This window comes from Mirounga angustirostris, unplaced genomic scaffold (genome assembly GCF_029215605.1).
Source record: "Mirounga angustirostris isolate CCGP_5_RB_7025 unplaced genomic scaffold, mMirAng1.0.hap1 SCAF_2, whole genome shotgun sequence".
Taxonomy (NCBI): Eukaryota; Metazoa; Chordata; class Mammalia; order Carnivora; family Phocidae; genus Mirounga; species Mirounga angustirostris.
The window spans coordinates 92,221,623-92,242,665 of NW_026991710.1; the positions used below are offsets into that span (position 1 = coordinate 92,221,623).

Sequence of the window (21,043 nt, forward strand, 5' to 3'; positions counted from 1 at the left end):
TTTCTTCCTTAACATTATATTTATCTTATTAAAAATAAACATTACTGCTTGGGGCACCTGGGTGGCTTAGTCAGTTAAGTGACCGACTCTTGATTTCGTCGACTCAGTCATGATCAATCTCAGGGCTGTGAGATCAAGCCCCATGTCTGGCTCTGCACTGGGTGTGGAGTCTGCTTAGGATTCTGTCTCTCCTTCTCCCTCTGCCCCTCCCCCTCCCTCTCTAATAAAATAAAAAAATAAAAATAAATAAACATAACTTCTTTTAATTTAAATACTTCATAAACATACTTTACAATGACTACATAAAGGAAAACGTACAAATGGAAGTATAACTGAAAGATTAGAAATTTTTTTACCTCAAATTATGTGACTTGGGTATACTTTAGATACTATAAACATAAAAATGAGAAAAATTTGATTCAAGATTGTAATTCTTACATTATTTTTGACCAACTACAATTCTGGAATTCATTTATTTACTCAGCAAACATTACTGAGTCTTTATAGTTTTTGAAGCCCTGAAAACCTAGATATAAAGTAGATCTGATCTTCAACCCTCAGGGAAAGGGAACAAATACTAGAATTTAGTGAAAATCTAGTATGTGTCATGAGTTCTCACTTTCTATTTTAATGTTTGCATTAATCTTTTTTTAAAATATTTTTTTAAAGATTTTATTTATTTGTCAGAGAGAGAGAGCACGCACACACAAGTAGGGGGAGCAGCAGAGAGAGAAGCAGGCTCCCCGCTGAGCAAGGAGCCTGACGCCGGGCTCGATCCCAGGACCTGAGCCGAAGGCAGATGCTTAACCAACTGAGCCACCCAGGTGCCCCATTGTTTGCATTAATCTTATGGGGAAGTGATGTTAACCCCATTTAGAAATGGGAAAATAACGTTCCTTTCAGAAAGGCTGAAACCACCTGTCGGAGGTGACACAGAGTGAGTGGGAGGGCTGGGATACAGCTCAGGGCTGACTGCTTCCAAAGCTCCTGCCCTTTTCACTCTCCTGAGTTGCCTGTTGGCACTTGTGACCTAGGACAAGAGACAATACATATAGCTAAGTGTAACATGAGCAAAACACTGTTATAGCAATATTGTGCTGGAAAAGAGTCAACCAAGGCTTTAGAGAATTTAAGACTTGCACACTGAGAATTTCGTTAGCTACAATGGGGAGGGCAGCATTTGTGGATTCATCCATTCACAAACCGGCATTGAGCTTCTACTGTGTGCCAGTCACCCAGCTAGCTCCAGCTGTGCCCTGAAGATCTGAAAGAGAATGAGCGTGACACTGACCACCCTCAGGAGTCAGTCTCTCGGGAGACAGGGAAGTAACTGATGAATGACAGAGCCCTGTGCCAAGCTCCGCCACGGAGTCGAATGCAGAGTGCTGGGGACAGGCTTCCAGTGTACTAAAAGCAAGTGCACAGTGGCAGAGCCTGTGCGGCACGGCAGGTATGCTGAGCACAACAGACTGGACTCTCCATGCCAAGTTCAGATGCTTGCACTTCATCTGATAGGCAACAGCAAGCCAGCAGACATTTTTAAGCAGGGGAGTGACAAGGTTAAGTCTGCTTTTAAGAAGCTACCTGGCAGTGTGTCAAGTACAGAGTGTGGAAACGTGGGAAGAGACAGGGGCCAGGAAAACCAGTCTGGGGTCTAAGGGTGCCAACTAGAGATGGAGAGGGCCCGGTACAGGCAACAACAGAAGAGACTGACAGAGTAGGGACCATATTTACAAGAAGAAGATGGCAGAATTCGTGGACTGTAGGATGTATAGCGAGAATAAGTTAGGAGTCAAGAGAACAGCATAAACAAAAGCTTCAGGTCATACATATGTTCAGAACCACTGCATTGTTTACAAGTGAAGGACTCATTCAGCATTTCATAAGTAGGTAATGAATGCTCTTTGAAGATTTTATTTATTTATTTGAGAGAGAGAGAGACACAGCGAGAGAGGGAACACAAGCAGGGGGAGTGGGAGAGGGAGAAGCAGGCTTCCCGCTGAGCAGGGAGCCCGATGTGGGGCTTGATCCCAGGACCCCGGGATCATGACCTGAGCCAAAGGCAGACGCTTAACGACTGAGCCACCCAGGCGCCCCGGTAATGAATGCTCTTTGAATTATCAGTATTCCTTTTATATATTTAGTCATTCTAAAATACTCTAATAGTGGGGCGCCTGGGTGGCTCAGTCATTAAACATCTGCCTTCGGCTCAGATCATGATCCCAGGGTCCTGGGATCGAGCCCTGCATCAGGGTCCCTACTCAGTGGGAAGCCTGCTTCTCCCTCTCCCACTCCCCCTGCTTGTGTTCCCTCTCTCACTGTGTCTCTCTCTCTCAAATAAATAAATAAAATCTTTAAAAAAAAAGAAAAGTCTTTAAAAAAATAAAATACTCTAATAGTTTAATAGATTTTTTTCTCCCAAGCAGTTTACACATAGCCTGCTACATTATTTATTCTTTTAATTCTGTTAGCAAAGTCTTCTTTGTGAAGAAAATTTCACAAAAAAGTGAAATTTTTGTCGTTGTTATATTGAAACATAGATTTTGAGAAAATGGATTAGTGAATTTTTTTCTATAATGAAATTCAAAAGATTAATGGACTTTTTTTCTGAAATGGGGTTCAGAAAAGGTTATTGGTCAGGTAAATAATATGCAACACTATTTTAATGTTTCACAAAAGTTTTCCATTTTCTTAAGTCATTACTAAGTCTTGTAATTTATTTGGTTCTTTTTTGTTCTGTAGTGCCACATTTATTTTCATTAATAAGCAAAATATACATCTGGTTAAAAGTGGAATCTCTTGTGCCTGTGCGGTTATGTGTGACCAGATGAGGGCGGCAGTGAGGCACTAGAAAGAAGGAACAGGCCCTTAAATTGCAGAGACACTTAAGACCATCCTGTAAATGCCCTAAACATCTGTTTGGGCTGACATCTTAATTAATTGATTCATTTTCTGAGCTAGAGACTATGACGTAAACATTGTCACAGAATTTTCAGAACATCAAATGATGTCCTTATAATGCAATAGAGTAATAAATTTGTGGGAATTTCTTTTAAGATTGATGACCATTAACACAGATGTATTCTGAAAATTTTACATCAGTCTGAAGGGAAAAGATTAGAGGAAGGATTAAAAGTAAACATGTTGTGGGCGCCTGGGTGGCTCAGTTGGTTAAGCGACTGCCTTCGGCTCAGGTCATGGTCCCGGAGTCCTGGGATCGAGTCCCACATCGGGCTCCCGGCTCAGCGGGGAGCCTGCTTCTCCCTCTGACCCTCTCCCCTCTCATGCTGTTTCTCTCTCTCTCTCTCTCAAATAAATAAATAAATAAAATCTTAAAAAAAAAAAAGAAATTTCTTAAAAAAAAAAGTAAACATGTTGTTTCTTGTTAAAGAGTGTAGGCAGGGAATTTAATAGTTTACAAAGACAATAAAAGGAATCTTTTTTTTTTTAAGATTTTATTTATTTATTTGGCAGAGAGAGACACAGTGAGAAAGGGAACACAAGCAAGGGGAGTGGGAGAGGGAGAGGCAGGCTTCCCTCAGAGCAGGAAGGGCTCGATTCCAGAACCCTGAGATTATGACCTGAGCCGAAGGCAGACACTTAACAACTGAGCCACCCAGACACCCCAGAATCTTATTTTCTTTGAACATTGCAGATACTCCTGAAATAAAAAGAAAAATTTCCAATTTATCAAATATATAGTAAGCAAAGCTTAGGATTAAGTAACTAAGAGAGGTTGCCCAGATTCAGTAGATATCTTCTTTTATAAACAACTACTAAAAACAAATATTTTTTGAGTACCTTATATGTGCTAGGAATTATTCCAGGCTATAGAAGGGAACAAAACAGACACATGGCCTGCCCTATTGGAGTATATATTATAGTGGGGAAGATAAACATTAAGCAAAGCCCCAAATTAATTCATAGTTACAACTGAGAAAAAAATGGAGAGTAGTCTACCACAGGGCCCCAGGTAAATTAGTTTAGGTTCATTCTCAAAATTGGAAATTAAATAAAATTGAAAATAGGACTTAAGAACAACTCGTTTCAAGTTCTTAATACCTATTTATATTATGTATTTCCTTTAACAATAAATAAAATGGATAAGGGGGAATTTACATATTAATAAAAATAACATTGCAAAAGAGTATTTGGGTACTTGATATACAACAATAAAACACTGCCAGTTGAAGTGTCATAAAATACCACAGGCCTTCTCTGACTGCCCAAACTTGATTAAACACCATGTCAGTCATCAGGCTGGCCCCAGCTGCAACTGAGAATCTGTCCTCATTTGATCCACTCTAAATCCCAGGTCCCAAACCTGGAAAACACTTGTGTAAATAGAATCCCCTACCTCCTCTTTTTCATTCATCTTCATTGGCATCTCTGACATCCCAGATTCCCAGTTTGCCCAAGCTATGGGCCCACTTGTAGGCTCTCCAGCCTCTCTCTGAGCCTGGACCCCTTGGCTCAAAAGGTTATCTATAGTTTTAAAGGCACTTTCAACTTTTGTTATATTCCTTCCCTCCACTGTATACACTTTCCAGATGTGGATTGACTGAGACAGCCCCTCAGCTGACTCTGGTGGGATCCATTACTGATGAACCACGGCTGGGCCCTCACTGATTCTTCTATTCGTCCTTAATTGGCTGTCTTTCTAATTCTCTACAGCCCCTGTTTCAATTCAGGATCCCCCTTTTCAAGCTGAACTTACTCCTGCCACACTACCTCCTGGAACTCCATCTGTTTGACTTAGGAGACTGGGTTATCCATGGTGAACTCTCAAGTTTTCTCCTTCCCTTCTGCCTCAGAGAGACACTGTTCTACCTTGTATCTAAGCCTACTCCTTCTGACTTCTTAAACCAACCCCTTTTTAACTTCTTTTGTGATTTTTCTCATTCATATTCCCTCTCATCTTTTTTTTCTTTTCTCTTCTTCCCTTTCTTTCTTTCTTTCTTTCTTTCTTTCTTTCTTTCTTTCTTTCTTTCTTTCTTTCTTTCTTTCTTTGCCTTCTGACATCTTCTTGGCCTACACACATGTTCAAGTCTAATGATTCTTATGAAATGTTCATTTCCCCTGAGACTCTATTCCATCTTTCTCCTTCCTTTAACAGCAGTGCTTCTCAAAGTAGTAGTCTGTATTTATGCCTTTCACTTCCTTGTTTAACACTTGTCCATCCATTTCTTCTGGTCTGCCCTTTTCTGAAATGTCTACTTACATGATCAATGAGAACTTTCCAATCACCTGATCTAGCCACCTCTTCCTAGTGGCTACTCTGGGGCTTCCTGTGGAACTTGTTGCCCAGTGTCATGTCTCCACTCTTCTTGGTTCTCACATTTCTAGCTGTTTCTTTGGAGGCCATTATTTCACTATCTGGCTCCCGGGTAGAGGCATTCTCTAGAAGGCCATGTCTCCTTTATATCCTACCTTTGCTTCTTTTAATCTAGTGCAATGGCTTCTATTATTGCCCACCCCCATGTGGATGAACCCCAAATTCCTCTCCAGTCCTAATCTCTCTCCTTAGTTTGACTCACATTTCCCACCTCTTATAGAGAGCTTCATTTCTCTACAAGATTCATGGGTACATCAAACAGAACTGATCTGAACTCATCATCTCTCAGTGGTGCTCCATGCACCCTGGATTACCTACCATGTAGGTAACTCTAATCATGATCTGCAAGGTCCTTCTGTGCCTTTGCTCTTGCTGTGTTCCCATCCCAACCCATCTGTCTGAAATGCATCTCTTTGTACCACTTTCCTTGTTCCCCAGACCCTGCCTCTTCCATTTTCTCCATTTGTTGGAGTCCTACCCAACTCTAATCATGATCTGCAAGGTCCTTCTGTGCCTTTGCTCTTGCTGTGTTCCCATCCCAACCCATCTGTCTGAAATGCATCTCTTTGTACCACTTTCCTTGTTCCCCAGACCCTGCCTCTTCCATTTTCTCCACTTGTTGGAGTCCTACCCATCCTTCAGTTTAGCTCATAGTTGGCCTTCTTAAACAAACACTAACTTAACTCTCCCCTTCCCCATTTTTCATCCATTCTTTGCTTGGAAGTCAACTATACCTGATCCCCCTCACTCTTGTATTTGAGATACACATTTGTGTTTGTCATCCCCATTAAACCCTGAGGCCTAAAAGTTCTGGGACTGTGCCTTATTTATCTTTATATCCCCTGCAGGACCTGACATGTAGCAGAAACCCTAGAAATTTTGGTTAATTTGCATTGTTGGAAGGAAAGTGTCGCAAACCTTAAATTTTTTTTAAGATTTTATTTATTTATTTGACAGAGAGAGAGCACAAGTAGGCAGAATGGCAGGCAGAGGGAGAGGGAGAAGCAGGCTCCCCTCTAAGCAGGGAGCCTGACATGAGGCTTGATCCCAGGACACTGAGATCATGACCTTAGCTGAAGGCAGATGCTTAATTGACTCAGCCACCCAGGTGCCCCACAAATTTTAATTTTTTAAAGAATTGTGAAGAACATGAAATTTGTAATATGCAGGCTACGAATTTGGGAGACTATAGGAAGTAAAAAAAAACAAATTTACATCAAATATGGTTGACATTTTGTCTCTGACCTATTTCAGCTAAGGCAGATTTTTAGGGGATTACATAAAATTTCACTTTGTAAGGGTGTTTTTTAGGAGTGATGAAATTCTTGGAAATTAAGATTAAGTTTCAGGCTCTGGGATTTTATTTTACTCTCTTTAAAGTTAATAAATTGGCCTGCTACAGTTTCATGGATGCTGGCAAAAGACAGGAGACTCTGTCAAAGGCAGAGGACTTTATTATGCAAGAGCACAGCGAGCAGCATGAGCATCACATAGACATCAGTTTCTCATGTCCTCCAAGTTGCAAAGGAGTGATACTGAACAGTCCACGTGGATGTGAGTGGGTTTGTGTTGCAGCCAACAAACATGGATCTTGAGGAAGCCACTGCTTTTATAGCAAACCTGTTCTTGTTCCAGAGGGAGATATTACCTCATTCCTCAAGGTTGCTACAAATACAAACCTGATTAATTGCCCAGGAGAGGAGAAATTTGGTGGGTATTTTTGACACACTCAGCAAGAACTTGCAGAGATGCCCACAGCCCATGATGGATTGCCTCTCCCAAAAACATTCTGTGAGAATAAGACTTGGTTATCCTGGTGCATCAGAGGGACTTAATAAATATTTGTTGAATCAAATTAATTAATTAGTGAGAAGAAGGGGAACCACTGAGGAATTAAAAATGCAAATAGAGTGAATCCCTGAGGGAACAGTTCTAGATTTCAGATCTGATTAGGAGGAAAGGCAGAAGAGGAATGAGAACTAAGACTGCATGGCATTATAACAAATAAAATGTCTAAAACCTTTACCTCATGGGAGGTGAGAAGGCCTCATATACAGAGCAATCAGATTAAGTCCAAACAACCTAAGACAATGCCTGTAGCTTGCTATTAGTATTACAGTAACTACAGTTCTTTGCATCTGTAGTGTTTAGCCACACACTAAACTTCATTAGAAGTTCAGATACTATGCTCATTTGGGAATTATTAGCACACATTTCTTAAAATAGTAAATTGAACTACAAATCATTATGCTAATGATTTTGATCAGAATTAAATACTTCCCTCAAAAGTTGCAATGAAACAAATAAAATATCTTAACCTCTCAAGATTATTTTTTTAAACTGAAGAATAATTAACATTCAGCATTATACTAGTTTCAGGTGTACAACATATTGACTCAACAATTCTGCACATTCCTTAGCGCTCCCCACAATACGTGTAGCCACCATCTGTCACCATACAAAGTGATTACAATATTATTGACTAAATTCCCTATACTGTACTTTTCATCTCTATGACTCGTTTATTTTATAACTGGAAGTTTGTACCTCTTAATTCTATTTATCTATTTTGCTCATCCCCACCACCCGCCTCCCCTCTGGCAACCACCAGTTTTTTCTCTGTATTTAAGAGTTTGTTTTTTGTTTGTTTTTTCATTTGTTTTGTTTTTTCTGGATTACACATATAAGTGAAATCATTGGGTATTTGTCTTTTTTTTTATCTTTTCACTTAGCATAATACCTTCTAGGTCCATCTATGTTGTTGCAATTGGCAAGATCTCATTCTTTTTCATGGCTGAGTAATATTCTGTTATAGACGCCACAACTTCTTTATCCATTCATCTACTGATGGACACTTGGGTGGCTTCTGTATCTTGGCTCCTGTAAATATTGCTGCCAATAGACATAGGGGTACATATATCTTTATGCATTAGTGTTTTCATTTTCTATAGGTAAATACCCAGTAGTGAATTATTGGATCACATGTTATTTCTATTTTTAACTTTTTGAAAAACCGCCATGCTGTTTTCCACAGTAGTTGCACCAATTTACATTCCCACCAACAGTGCCCAAGGGGTCCCTTTTCTCCACATCCTTATCAATACTTGTTATTTCTTGTCCTTTTGATCCTAGCCATTCTGGCTTATATGAGGTGGTATCTCATTGTGGTTTGATTTGCATTTTCCTGATGATTAATGATGTCGAGCATCTTTTCATGTGTCTGTTGGTCAACAGTATGTCTTCTTTGGAAAAATGTCTATTTAGGATCTCTTCCTATTTTTTAACTGAATTGTTTGGGTTTTTTGGTGTTGAGTTATATAGTTCTTTATATATTTTGGATATTAACCCCTTATCAGATATATCATTTACAAATATCTTCTCCCATTCACTAGGTTGTGTTGTGCTAAGATTTTGTCTTTGAACTAAGGATGCTGAGACTGAGTTAGTTTCTGTTGAGGATTTGAATCAGGAGGTCATGTAAAGCCATGGTAAGTGAACCAAATAAGGATGGTCTATAGAGAAGAATAAAAGAGACCTTGTCTGTTCTGTTTGCCTCTATACTCTTACAACCTGGCATGGTACCTGCTACATAGTAGGCTCCCAGTAAGTCTTGGTGGAATGAATAAAACAGACTCTGGACGGGGGGAGAGGGAGAGAGAGAAGGAGAAAGAGAGGGAGATTACTTTTGCTTCCAACAGCTTTCCATTCCTGACTGTAATCCCTCATGAGGACTATCTGCATTTCCTGTCCTTATGTCCATGAGAGATCCCTGTGTGTATCCAATAAATCTCCCTTTATGCTAAAGCTAGTTTAGGTGTGTTATGTTCCTTACAGCTGAATTAAACCTAAGAATCTCTTAATATAAGGTTCCCAATCATTAGACTTTAAAGTCTTCTTGTCCCCAGGGAGCTATGGTTCCTCATGCAAACCAGAAATCTTGATGACTTGTCCAGAAATTACTGAATTCCAGAAATAGGCATGCCTCCACTTTGCTTAAGTGAACCTCACATTTTTGGGACAGGGAAAAGAATAGAAACTCAAATTCACCTGAAAATAAAGAAGTTACCACCAAAAATAAAGCTTTGATGGTCTCCTTAAAAAAAGCAACTTCTCGGGCACCTGGGTGGCTCAGTTGGTTAAGCGACTGCCTTCAGCTCAGGTCATGATCCCAGGGTCCTGGGATCAAGTCCCGCATCGGGCTCCCTGCTCTGCGGGGAGCCTGCTTCTCCCTCTCCCACTCCCCCTGCTTGTGTTCCCTCTCTCGCTGTGTCTCTCTCTGTCAAATAAATAAATAAAATCTTTAAAAAAAAAAAAAAAAGCAACTTCTCAGGGCACCTGGCTGGCTCAGTCAGAGAAGCATGTGACTCTTGATCTTGGGGCCATGGGTTTGAGCCCCATGTTGGGTGTAGAGATTACTAAAAAAGATTATAAAAATTTAAAAAAATTGCAATCTCTGAAGAAAAACTCCAGAAACTCCAACTTGAAGATCCTTTTGGAGAGAGGGCCAGGCCTTGGGCATTGTTGATTGAATGTGACTTATTTAAGGTCCACAGGGAAGATTAGGCGTGATCTGGAGACACTTGCCAACCTAAGCTCCACGAGGAGGAGCAGCAGGTCACAGCTTCACCTCAACTTCTGGAATGCTGTTGGACTAAACTTGGTGATGCAGGAGACTTCTTTGCAATTTCTGGTTGTACTCTTGATTCTTGTGCAGCATGTGGAGAAGAAAGGTCATTCTTTCCTGCTCACTAAAGTAGCAGGGAGACAATGTCTATTTGGGAGTGCACATATAAACCTCTAAAGGGGGAGAGGGGTAGTTGAAAAAAGCCACAGGTAATCATTCAAAGTTTGAAAAATAGAAAAATAAATTACTTGTAAGCAGTATGGTGGTTTTGCCAAGAACATAGGAAGCGAGACAGATCTCCAAAACCACTTATCCAACTTACTAACTCAGCTCTATGCCCTGGGTTAAGCTGTCCAAATGCTTATAACTTCAGATTTCCCATGTACAAGATGAGAATAATAATTCATACATTTGCTATAAATATTAAATTAGATAATGTCTATAAGTTTCTTGGCCAATGGTACCAAGCTAAGTGCTCAGTAAATGGTAGGGATGATTAGGATTGTTAGTGCTTAGTAATTCAAGCATTAGTGAAGAGTGTGTTACTTTTATGTTAACCAAAAGGGAGATTGATATTTTTTAAGCTGAAGAAACATGGTATTAAAACATATGATTAATAGCTCTTCTTCACTATTACTTTTGTAACATAAATCCCTACATGATAGAGAAATGTAAAAGAGACCAGTAAATATCTAACAAGATGGGAGTTGTACAGTAAACAGCCCTTGGTTGTGGTATCAATCCACAGTTAGAAGTATAAACTTCCTTAAAAAAAAAAAAAAAAGGAGAAGAAGAATAAGAAAGTCCCTAAATAGGAGGCACGTGTGAATTCTCACATGCAATCTTCTGACCTTAAAAGCAGTTGCAAACTGGATGACCTGTAGATGGCGAACTTGGATAGGGTGAATACTAAGCAATGACTGCCTAGTGAAGAAAACAATGATTTTTGTTTTGTTAAAGGAAGAACTAAGTAAAATTGATATGTTAATAAAGGCTGTACATGACACCAAACCAAGAGAATTCTTTGCTGACATACTGTTCCTTCCTTTAAAGGGACTGTCCATCTACCTGTCAAAGTGAGTCTACCATCAGTCATACGTGCTGTTGAGGGACAAGACTGCATTAGTTTCTGAAAGAAATGTTTTGGTTCAGCATTTACGCTGGCTACTAGTCACTGATACAAGAGAACAGAGTATCAAGTAGGGAACATATATAGATTTCTTAAAGTCTCTTAAGGAATACAGAAATGTTACCCTCTCAGAATATCCATATGTAACACTAATTATCTGAATCCTTTGTACATGTCCAAAGTATCCACATCTTTTGATCTATATAAATAATTATATCCTTCCTTGCTTCCTTATTGCCACTCTTGAGTATTTGTTCTGTACACTTCCCAAGGCAATCCTTTAGGGACTAATTACCATCCTTTACTGACATCATCTCACGCTGATGGAGATTTCTAGAGTACCACACTGGGCATTCAGGACTACTAAGGGAGCTTTGCGGTACTTTACATGATCTATGTGCCCTGCTTGAGAAACATATTTTCTTACTTAAAATTCTACCTTGGGGGCGCCTGGGTGGCTCAGTTGGTTAAGCGACTGCCTTCGGCTCAGGTCATGATCCTGGAGTCCTGGGATCGAGTCCCGCATCGGGCTCCCTGCTCGGCAGGGAGTCTGCTTCTCCCTCTGACCCTCTCATGCTCTATCTCATTCTCTGTCTCAAATAAATAAATAAAATTTTTTAAAAAAAAAATTCTACTTTGGGGTACTAGTTTTATCATATTTACTAGTTTTACCAGATCACAACTACATATGAGACTTTGTAGGAAAATTCATGTGATTTTCCAAAACTGCGTTTAGTCATGCAGTGGCTTGAAATGTCTTGTTGGTTCTTTCAGTTGTGAAAAAGCCTAGTAACTCACCCAACGTGATAGATTGATGACCTTTTGCTGCATTTTAAAAGGGTCACTGTCCCCAAAACGCCTCTCAGCTTGTGGGTCAGGTGAAGGGACATCTCTAAACTTCTATGGTGCCTCTGTCCTGTCATTTATCATAAGGCTGTAATTATTGCCTACACATTGGCCTCCCCACAATTATGTAATTCTGGAGTCCAGAAACTGTACCATATTCATCTGTTTATCCTTAAGCAGATTGTGTCTGTCACATAGTAGGTACTTAGGAAAAGTTGCAGGTACTCTAAGATATGGTAGATAGAGAAGTTATCAGAAAGTTCAGAAATTGTAAGATCTTATCTAAGAGTAGATTTGGATTTAAAGGTCCCACTGGTGAAAGCCATATCCTGGAAGGTGGGAGTGAGGAACAAACAGAAACAGGCTCTGAAAGACAGTCCAAATAAGAGGAGCCATACATTACCCCAAAATGTTACCATGGAGTTTACCATGGGGCATCTGACAGGAAATAATAGGGATGATGGAGGACATGAAAGCCATACACGGTGATGGAGAGTGTAGGACGGTCATGTCTGCACATGGTGAGCCTTCAATAAAGGCTGATTGAATGAGCAGGCCATGGTGGGCCTGAGCTGCTGCTAAGCGAAGTCATGAATTGCTTTGCGAACCCGCAGCATTTGTTTATTTATTTACTTATGTATTTACTTAGATACATTTAAAAAGGAATTGAAGTGATGTGCACTATTAAAATGTATATAAACCAGAGTAGGAAAAGTTAAAGCAGAAACATTTAGAAGAGAGAAAGAAAGCAATGTCCTGCAAACCTGAGGCGAGAGAATCATTACAACGGAGCTTATCAGAAGCTCTGAGCTTCCTGGCAAAGAGTTCAAAAGAGAAACGTGCTAGATTGTACATTCTCATCAGCCAGTAAAGGGAAGTTTGTAAACTCATCTGGAAATGGAGACTTATTCTTGGAGCTTAATTCTAGAAAGAGTTTATTGCATGGACACTTAAATGAGGAAAGAAGACATTTAATACGTTTTGCAAAAGCTATATACGTTTTATTTATAGACTAAGCTATAAAGGTAACCACCAACAATATACCCTATATAAAATAATAGGTGACAGGGAGAGGAGGGGTTAATATATGAACATATACACTACCACTCATGCAAGAAAATATAAATATTGACCACAGTCCCCATGTTTGCAACTAATTATGAGGCACATCTATAACTTCCTTACTGCCTGCATTCTCAGTAAGGAGGAAGAAGGTAGTATGGAAGGTTCTTCTACTTCTTCCCTACAGTTTCTGGACCCGTGTAATCTGTCCTTGGGTGAAACAACACCATATATTGGTTATTGATTTGGAGCATATAACATTTTCTCTAGACCAGTACACCCACCCCATAGGATGTCCTGCAGCTGGCTCTGTAACTGAGTCTTCAATAGACTATTGCTTTGCTCTAAAAGGCCAGCTGCTCCTGGGTTATGGTAAGGCTAGAGAATCCTGTGGGAAATGGCCCATAGCATCCTGACCACAAGCAATGTTATATGGATTGCTGTTGATGAATTAAGCCTTTAGTAAGTCCACAGAAGATATTGCTAATAGAAGCATAGCAGGAAAGTCAAATCTATATACAGAACAAATATCCATTCTGGTGAGAAAAATTGCTATCAAGTCCACAATGAAAGGGGTTCAATATAATCAGTCAATAGGAGGTTGGCAATGCCACCTGCATCACACATGTTTGAAACTGTGTGCAGGGCTCAGCATGGGTCTCTGCTGCTGGCAATTTAAGCATTCAATAGTGGTGGTAGCCAGATCTGCCTTGTGAGGGGAAGTTCATGAGGTTGAACTCATGAATAATTTCCCTCTCTGTCACCATGGCCACTCTGTTCCTGAACCCACTGAGTAATACTAGTGATGCTGGGGAAAGAGGACAGCTGACATTTGCAGTCCTGGTCTTCTTGCCCGTCTGATTCTGGAGAGTCTTCTCTGCCTGTTGGTGAGCTTTCACATGAGGCACAAGCATTCTCACACCATCAATCTATGTTGAGAGGTCCATGAGTGTACCTCTATCCTAAACCTTCTTGTAATCCGATATTGTTCCTTTCGACTTCCTCCTCATCAAACCAAACCTTTAGGTTCTATGTACAAATCTTCACTATGAGAATCTTCCCTTCTAGGTAAAGTATGCCATTTGATCTACTTCTCAACGTTCTGCTTATTGTGAAGATTAATCTTCCTACTTGTCCTTCGTGGCCCATAGTGAGAAGAGCTCTAATGCTGTATCAGTTTATGGCTGGTGCCAGTATATTATATGTATAATCATTACTAACTCAATCTTGAATCTTTTTTTCCCAGCCTATAGGGAAATCCCATAAGGCTATATTAATGGGTGTAGGGAGAGATGACATTATAGCAGGATTAGGTGCCATGAGAGTTGGAGCCATTTGCTCATGAAACTTTCTTGTGCCTTTAGAACTTTCTTGAGTCTGCTCTTGTATATACATGTATATACATGCCACTTCAAGTTGAGGATGGAGAGCTGCTCTGCACATCCAAATTTGAGAACAGGTCAATCAAATAACATCTAATTTGGAAGGCAGCTCAGGTCTCATAACCAGTTCATTTCCCATGGCCAGATATTCAGTCTCTACCAGAATCCAACAGCAAAAATCAGATGTTTCTCAAGGAAAATAGTTATCTGTCAGAGAAGCATGGCTTTGCTCTCAATTATGGGGCAGTAGTATTATGATTCTCTTATTGGGGAGTTTCATAGGCTCAATGATCTGTTACAGACACTTTGTACACATTAGATTTTCTGAGTCACAAGATCTAAGTAGCTAGAGTGGCTTATTCTTTAAACTGAACTGGCTGAAGACTCTTCTTTTGCTTTTGGCCTTCCTTAAACATAGAGCCTTATGGTTTATTCAATAAATAGGAAGGAACAACACTAGTGTAACATTATTTTGCCTCTATAATGCTAAAAGCCCACTAAATGTGTGTGCCTCTTTCTTCATGGAACTAGATACAAGGTGCAGCAAATTGTCTTTCACTTTGGAGGGGATACCTCTAAATATTCCAGATCTCTGGACTCCCAAAAACATTGGTGAATTAGATCTCTGAACTTTCATGGAATTTATCTCTTATCCTCAGTCAGATATGTGTCTTACCAAGGCATCTGATGTATTTGTTACTTTCTGACCAGAATGTGATAACAAATTCCACCTAGTGCAACTAGCACAATGAATCCAGAATCTCTGGTAAATTTACCCATGTTAATAATTTTGACCCAAAGGAGCTATGTTGCTTTTTTCCTCCTTAGTCTAGTATTTTAGAATTAATTTTCACACATATTCCCCTGACTTCTGCTATATAAATTAGAAAAAAGTCATACAAGTCTTTTGATATATATGCTGTCTCCTCTAGGTATAACCTGGTCAGACTCTCCTGATATTTAGGTATCTCAGCCTTGCAGTTCCAAGAAGACACTGAAGCGCTTTGATTATTTTTTTCCTTTTCATTTTCTTTCTTTTATAGTTTCTACCTTCCTTCCTCCCTTCCTCCCTTCCTCCCTCCCTTCCTTCCTATCTTCCTCCCTTCTTTCCTTCCTTCCTTCCTTCCTTCCTTCTTTCCTTCCTTCCTTCCTTCCTTCCTTCCTTCTTTGGGTAAACAGCATATATTGGCTTTATTTTTATTTTTTAACTTGATATACAGTAAAATTGACCTTTTATTTGGCCTTTATTTTATAATTTTAACATATGTAATAACCAACATCACAATTAGGATACGGAACAAATTTTCCTCTAAGCACTGCTTTAGCTGCTTATCACAGTCCCAAAGGGAAACAGTGTTCCCAGTCCAAACTGCCAACAGTTGAAGCTTTGTCAAGATCGTTGTTAAAATTGGCAAGCATTGAACCGTGATTCAGACAGTGTAAGCTTTGGGGATATTAAGTTTTATAAAGCAATCAGCTTGGTTCTGGATATATAGGAATTTTAGTATATTAGCAGGGGAATATACTCAGAGTGGACTTTCCTCAGTGACTTTCCTCAGAGTGGAAAGTCAGGATAAGGATGAATATTCCTTATTATTTTAAACCAGATAACTCAGAGGCTTTTCTAAGTTTAACCCAAACCCTTGTGCTACAGGCTTCCTTTGGATCTGATTACTCCGCTGTAAGTTGGTTAAGAAAAAATCTTGGGATAATTTGTTTTATAAATCTTTATTTCCTGTATACAGTTCCTGCTAGAACTAGGGAGGCAGACTGGATGATGAAGATCTTTGCATTTGCTTTTGCCAGTCCTGTCACATTCCAGAGAGAGGCAGGGGAGTCTTCATAGTAGTCATAGTAAGAATCAGAAGAAAACAGCCATTTGCTTTGGGGGGTTTATTGTTGTCATCCTAATCATTGAGATGTAGTTTTGTCTGAAAGGAAAAAATAATCCAGATGGTTAAGTTTCTTTTCATTCTTCAAAAGATGGGTGTGAATACTTTTGAGGTATATGGGATGGTTGAGGGGTATTGGCCTCCTGGAATATTGGATGGTTTTAGCCAGAGTGGAAGCTGGTGCCTTCTTGGGTAGAAAGGAGTGAACTCATTGGAGTTCTATTTGAGGCAGGACAGAAGCTAGTATCAGTATGAGGGTGACTCTCAGAATCTCAGCTTTGGGAGAGCTGTGTAGTGAATATAATATATTAAAGCCACATAGTCAAGAGGCAAAAATATAGTTTCTTACATTTTTCAATGACTTAATATAATCTCATTAATATGTCACTTCATCTGGATAAGGGAAAGCTTGACCTAATTAAGTCCAAGCAGATTCTAGTAACAAAGGTTTTTCTCCAACAATTCCAGGTTTTCTTGGACTTCTGAGGGTGATAGATACAAGGCTTTCACAGAGGGTCAGTCAAACATCTTTGATTCATTACATGAGCTCTTGGGATCTTTATTCAACCTGAATAGGTGGGGAAAGTGTTTATTGTTTATAGTTCTTTGCTATGAATTTTTCATGTGGCTTTGCATTTTGGAAAAATAGATAAAAAACAAACAAACAATAAATCCAGGCCCTTGACTTGAGTCTATATCTCAAAACTATTAAGGCTTCTTTTGTTTACTGCTGTATCCTTAGTGCCTAGAATAGTGCCTGGCACATAGTAGATGCTCAGTAAATATTTTCTGAATATATAAATAAAAGTGAGTAAATAGATGAATGAATCAAAAGTCTAGGCTTTGAGGGTGCCTGGGTTGTTCAGTCAGTTAAGCTTTGGACTCTTGGGTTTCTACTCAGTCTCATGGGTAATGAGATCGAGCCCCTACGTGGGGCTCTGCACTCAGCGGTGAGTCTGCTTGAAGATTCTCTCCCTCTGCCGCTCCCCCCACTTGAGCACACACATGCTCTTGTACATGTGCTCTCTCTCTCTAGAATAAATAAATCTTAAAAAAAAAAAAGTCTAGGCTTTCACTTGTTCCTTTTAGGCATAGTTTCTCCAGCAGAAAAGTAATCAAATGAATAGCTACATACAGTAGAGATAGAAAAGGAATTACCCTGGATAATGGAAAGTAGATTCACTAACATAGTGGGTAAAATGAGATTCAGGTAAACGTCTTTCAGTTTTGAATCAGAGACAGGCAGACAGAAACTATATTTGGAGGTATAAATTCTAATGTAAAAAAAAAAAAGCTTTAACTGCAAGCAAGTTACTTAATTATCACCTTGAGTGAGGCTCCTTTGCCTTTTCTATAAATAGGGATGACCAAAAATGAATGAAATTTAGCTAAATTTATAACATCTTTACTGAGATATAATTTATATACCATAAAATAAAATTTAAAAATAAGTTTACCAAGCTGTGCAAATTTCAGAATCCAGTTTTAGAACATTTTAATCACCCAAATATGAGTCCTTATGTTCATTTACACTAAACTCTTGTTTCCATTCCCAACCTTCTATCCCACCCTATAAAATCTACTTTCTATCTCTCTTGATTTGCCTTTTCTTAAATTTTCTAATAAATGAAATCACAAAATACTTGGTCTTTTGTGTCTATCTTCTTTCACTTAGCATGTTTTTGAAGTTCATCCATGTGGTAGCAAGTTCTTTTTATTGCCAAATATTTTATTTAATGGATATTATATTTTTTTTATCCATTCATCAGCTGATGGACCTTGGGTTGTTTCTACTTCTGTCATGTATGGGCAAGTCTTTAGGTGACATATGTTTTCATTTCTTTTAGGTAAATACTTAGGAGTGGAATTACGGGGTTTTATGGTAAATTTATGTTTAACTTTTTAAGAAACTGTCAAACTATTTTTCCAAAGTGGCTATACATTTTGTATTTCCATTCACACAGTATGTGGGCTCCTGTTTCTCCACATCCTTACCAACTTCTGTTATTTTCTGCCTTTTTGACAATAATGCATATAATTTCATGAAGAAAAAGCAATCGCCTGTGTTTATTTATACCAGCTTTATTGCTAGTGATATAATGACAGCTAAGATATGATTGGGATCATTTAAAATATTTGGAATGGAAGTTGTAAAACTTGAAAAGAAGCAAAAACTAACTCTCTGCCATCCTGTTAATTTTCTTAAAGCTCTGTTTTTTTTCTAGTCCCTCTTCTATTAGGAACTCTTCATGACCCCTCTTGGTAGTCTGCTGGGGTTGTCTCATACTTGATAGTCTGCTGGGATTTATGACAGCCAATATTAAACTTTCAGGAATTTTGTGGGCCATTTGTTAAGCACAACCACCAAAGTTAAATATTTAAACTTAAAATTAATAAGTTACTTAAAGACAAAGACAAAACTTATTTCTTAATTATTTTACAGTGTTTTACTATTATCTATGTTTTGAAATTTCCTATGTCTATTGCATTTGCCTGGTGGACACACTACATAGTGGTGTGCTACTGAACATCTCTTCCCAACGCTATTTCCAGTGATCCCACATTGATCACTTGAAATCATTTATGGTAGGAATATTTACACCACAGAAATTGGCAAATGCTACAAACCAGGGCTTTTTTTTTTCTCCCAGAGAAGTGGTTGTTAAATATTTACTAGGTCTATATTTTTCCTGTCGGTATTTTTTATTAAGATTATTAAAGATGTAGATGATTTTGGAGAGAATCACACATTAAAATATTAAGGCAATTATTTGGTTGTTTGTTCTTCTATTCACCTCTGTAAAATTTTCTTTCCACTTATAGCTTGAATCCACTTCTTAGTAATTTTATACTTGGCAATTTCTGTTTTGGAGGTAGAGGTGGGCAACATCTATGTCTACCATAGTTATATTTTTTCATTGTCTTGGTCAAGTATTAATTATAGTGTTATCTCAGCCTTATAAAATGAACTGGGATGTCTTTAATATTTTTCTATCCTCTGTAGTAATACAAGTTTCCTAGAAATTACATATTTCTAAAAGATTTGGTCAAAATTGACTACAACATCATCTGAAACTGGCACCTTTCTTGGAAATACTAGGTAATTTTTTTTACTCATTCTTAGTCTTAATTAAATCTTAGTTTTTTCTTCAGTTTTTTTTTTTAAAGATTTTATTTATTTATTTGACAGAGAGCGAGAGAGGGAACACAAGCAGGGGAAGTGGGAGAGGCAGAAGCAGGCTTCCCGCTGAGCAGGGAGCCCAATGTGGGGCTCGATCCCAGGACCCTGGGATCACGACCTGAGCTGAAGGCAGACGCTTAACAACGGAGCCACCCAGGCACCCCTTCTTCTTCAGTTTTAATGGTATATCAAAATTATCCTAGAAAATATACACTATAAACAAATGTTCACATTTTTAGAAGGATTTGTACATTATAGTCTCTCTCTCTTTAAAGATTTTATTTTTCAGTAATCTCTACACTCAGTGTGGGGCTCGAACTCACAACCTCAAGATCAAGAGCTGAACGCTCCACTGACTGACCCAGACAAGCACCTCATGATAGTTTCTTATACTTCTAAAATCTTAATCATAATGGTGTTTATACCACTTTTCCCATTCTGAAATCATTCTCTCTTCTTTTTTCCCATTAGATTTTCCTGAAAGCCAATTAATTGGCCTTTTTGAATAGCTAGCATTTTGATTTATGTGCTATTTAATAAATCATTATTTTTAAAATTTTTGTTTATTCATTCCTCCTACTTCCCTAAGACTTAATTTGTTACTCCCTTTCCACTTCCTTAATATGAAAGCACAGTTTATACTTCTTCATTTTTATTATAAAAAGTTATCAAGCTATGGATTTTTTTTCTGGGCATAGTTTTGTTTGCATCCTTTAAGTTTGGAAATATATCAGAAAAAGACAGTAAGATGAGTTGCAAGTGCTATTGAAATATCCAAGCAGACCAATTATAAAATTTAATGTTTTGTTAGTAATTTAGAGCTTTTATGCATTGTGGCCAAATAATTTTTCCTTTTGGGGGTTTGTGAAGTTTCTTTTGAGCCAACTATATTACTAATTTTTATAAGTGCTCAATAGTAACACACATTTAAATATATATTTTGGGTAAGAGCTGAAGGGTTTGTATTTTAAATCATTTTGATTAATAAACTATTTTATGTCATTTTTTATTCTTAAGTATAATTATACTTAGTGGGGTTTTTTTTTGGAAGATACTTTTTGAGTAAAAATATAATAAGCAACTTTAAATACACCTAACTCTACTTATTTCCTACCTTGTTTTAATTAGAAGTATGGGAAGAAGGTGATAATAAACAATCAGGAGAAGATGTGAGAGAATAAGAATCACACAAAAGAGAAGCTGTAATAACTTTTAAAGTGGCACAGACATAGGAGAACCACACTACCTAGGAAACATATTTGCTAATATCTAGATGACTGACATAAAATCTTTCAGAGTATGTTTTACCTTGGAAATGACTGAGATATAAAAATAAGCAGATAATTATACTAATTATAAATAAGACTTCAGTCTGAATTTAGTTGGTGCCAGCATTAAAGGGCAAACAACATGACAACTCATAGCTAAGTTTCTACTGTCTGAAAGTGACCAAGGGGCTCACAGTAAGAGAAATAATTGGTCACCTCTCTCATAGCTTAGTTACCTCAGAGAAGCAGGCAAATAATGCCTGCCACGTAATTAGCATGTGGTAAATCCAGGCCTACCTAACTCCAAACCCTGAGTTCTTTCCA

General features: G+C 38.4%; 1 protein-coding gene across 9 annotated transcripts in view; it reads left to right on the plus strand.

Annotated features, from left to right (window-relative positions):
- Positions 1–21,043, plus strand: part of ALPK1 (alpha kinase 1) — a 120,338-nt gene that overhangs the window by 15,298 nt on the left and 83,997 nt on the right. For 2 of the 9 annotated variants that reach the window (XM_064584965.1, XM_064584962.1), the window contains exon 3: positions 8,728–8,823. The exons of the other annotated variants lie outside the window; for them this stretch is intronic. The gene's annotated coding sequence lies outside the window, so the exon portion shown is untranslated. The remainder of the gene's footprint in view (positions 1–8,727; positions 8,824–21,043) is intronic. 9 annotated transcript variants of the gene reach the window in all.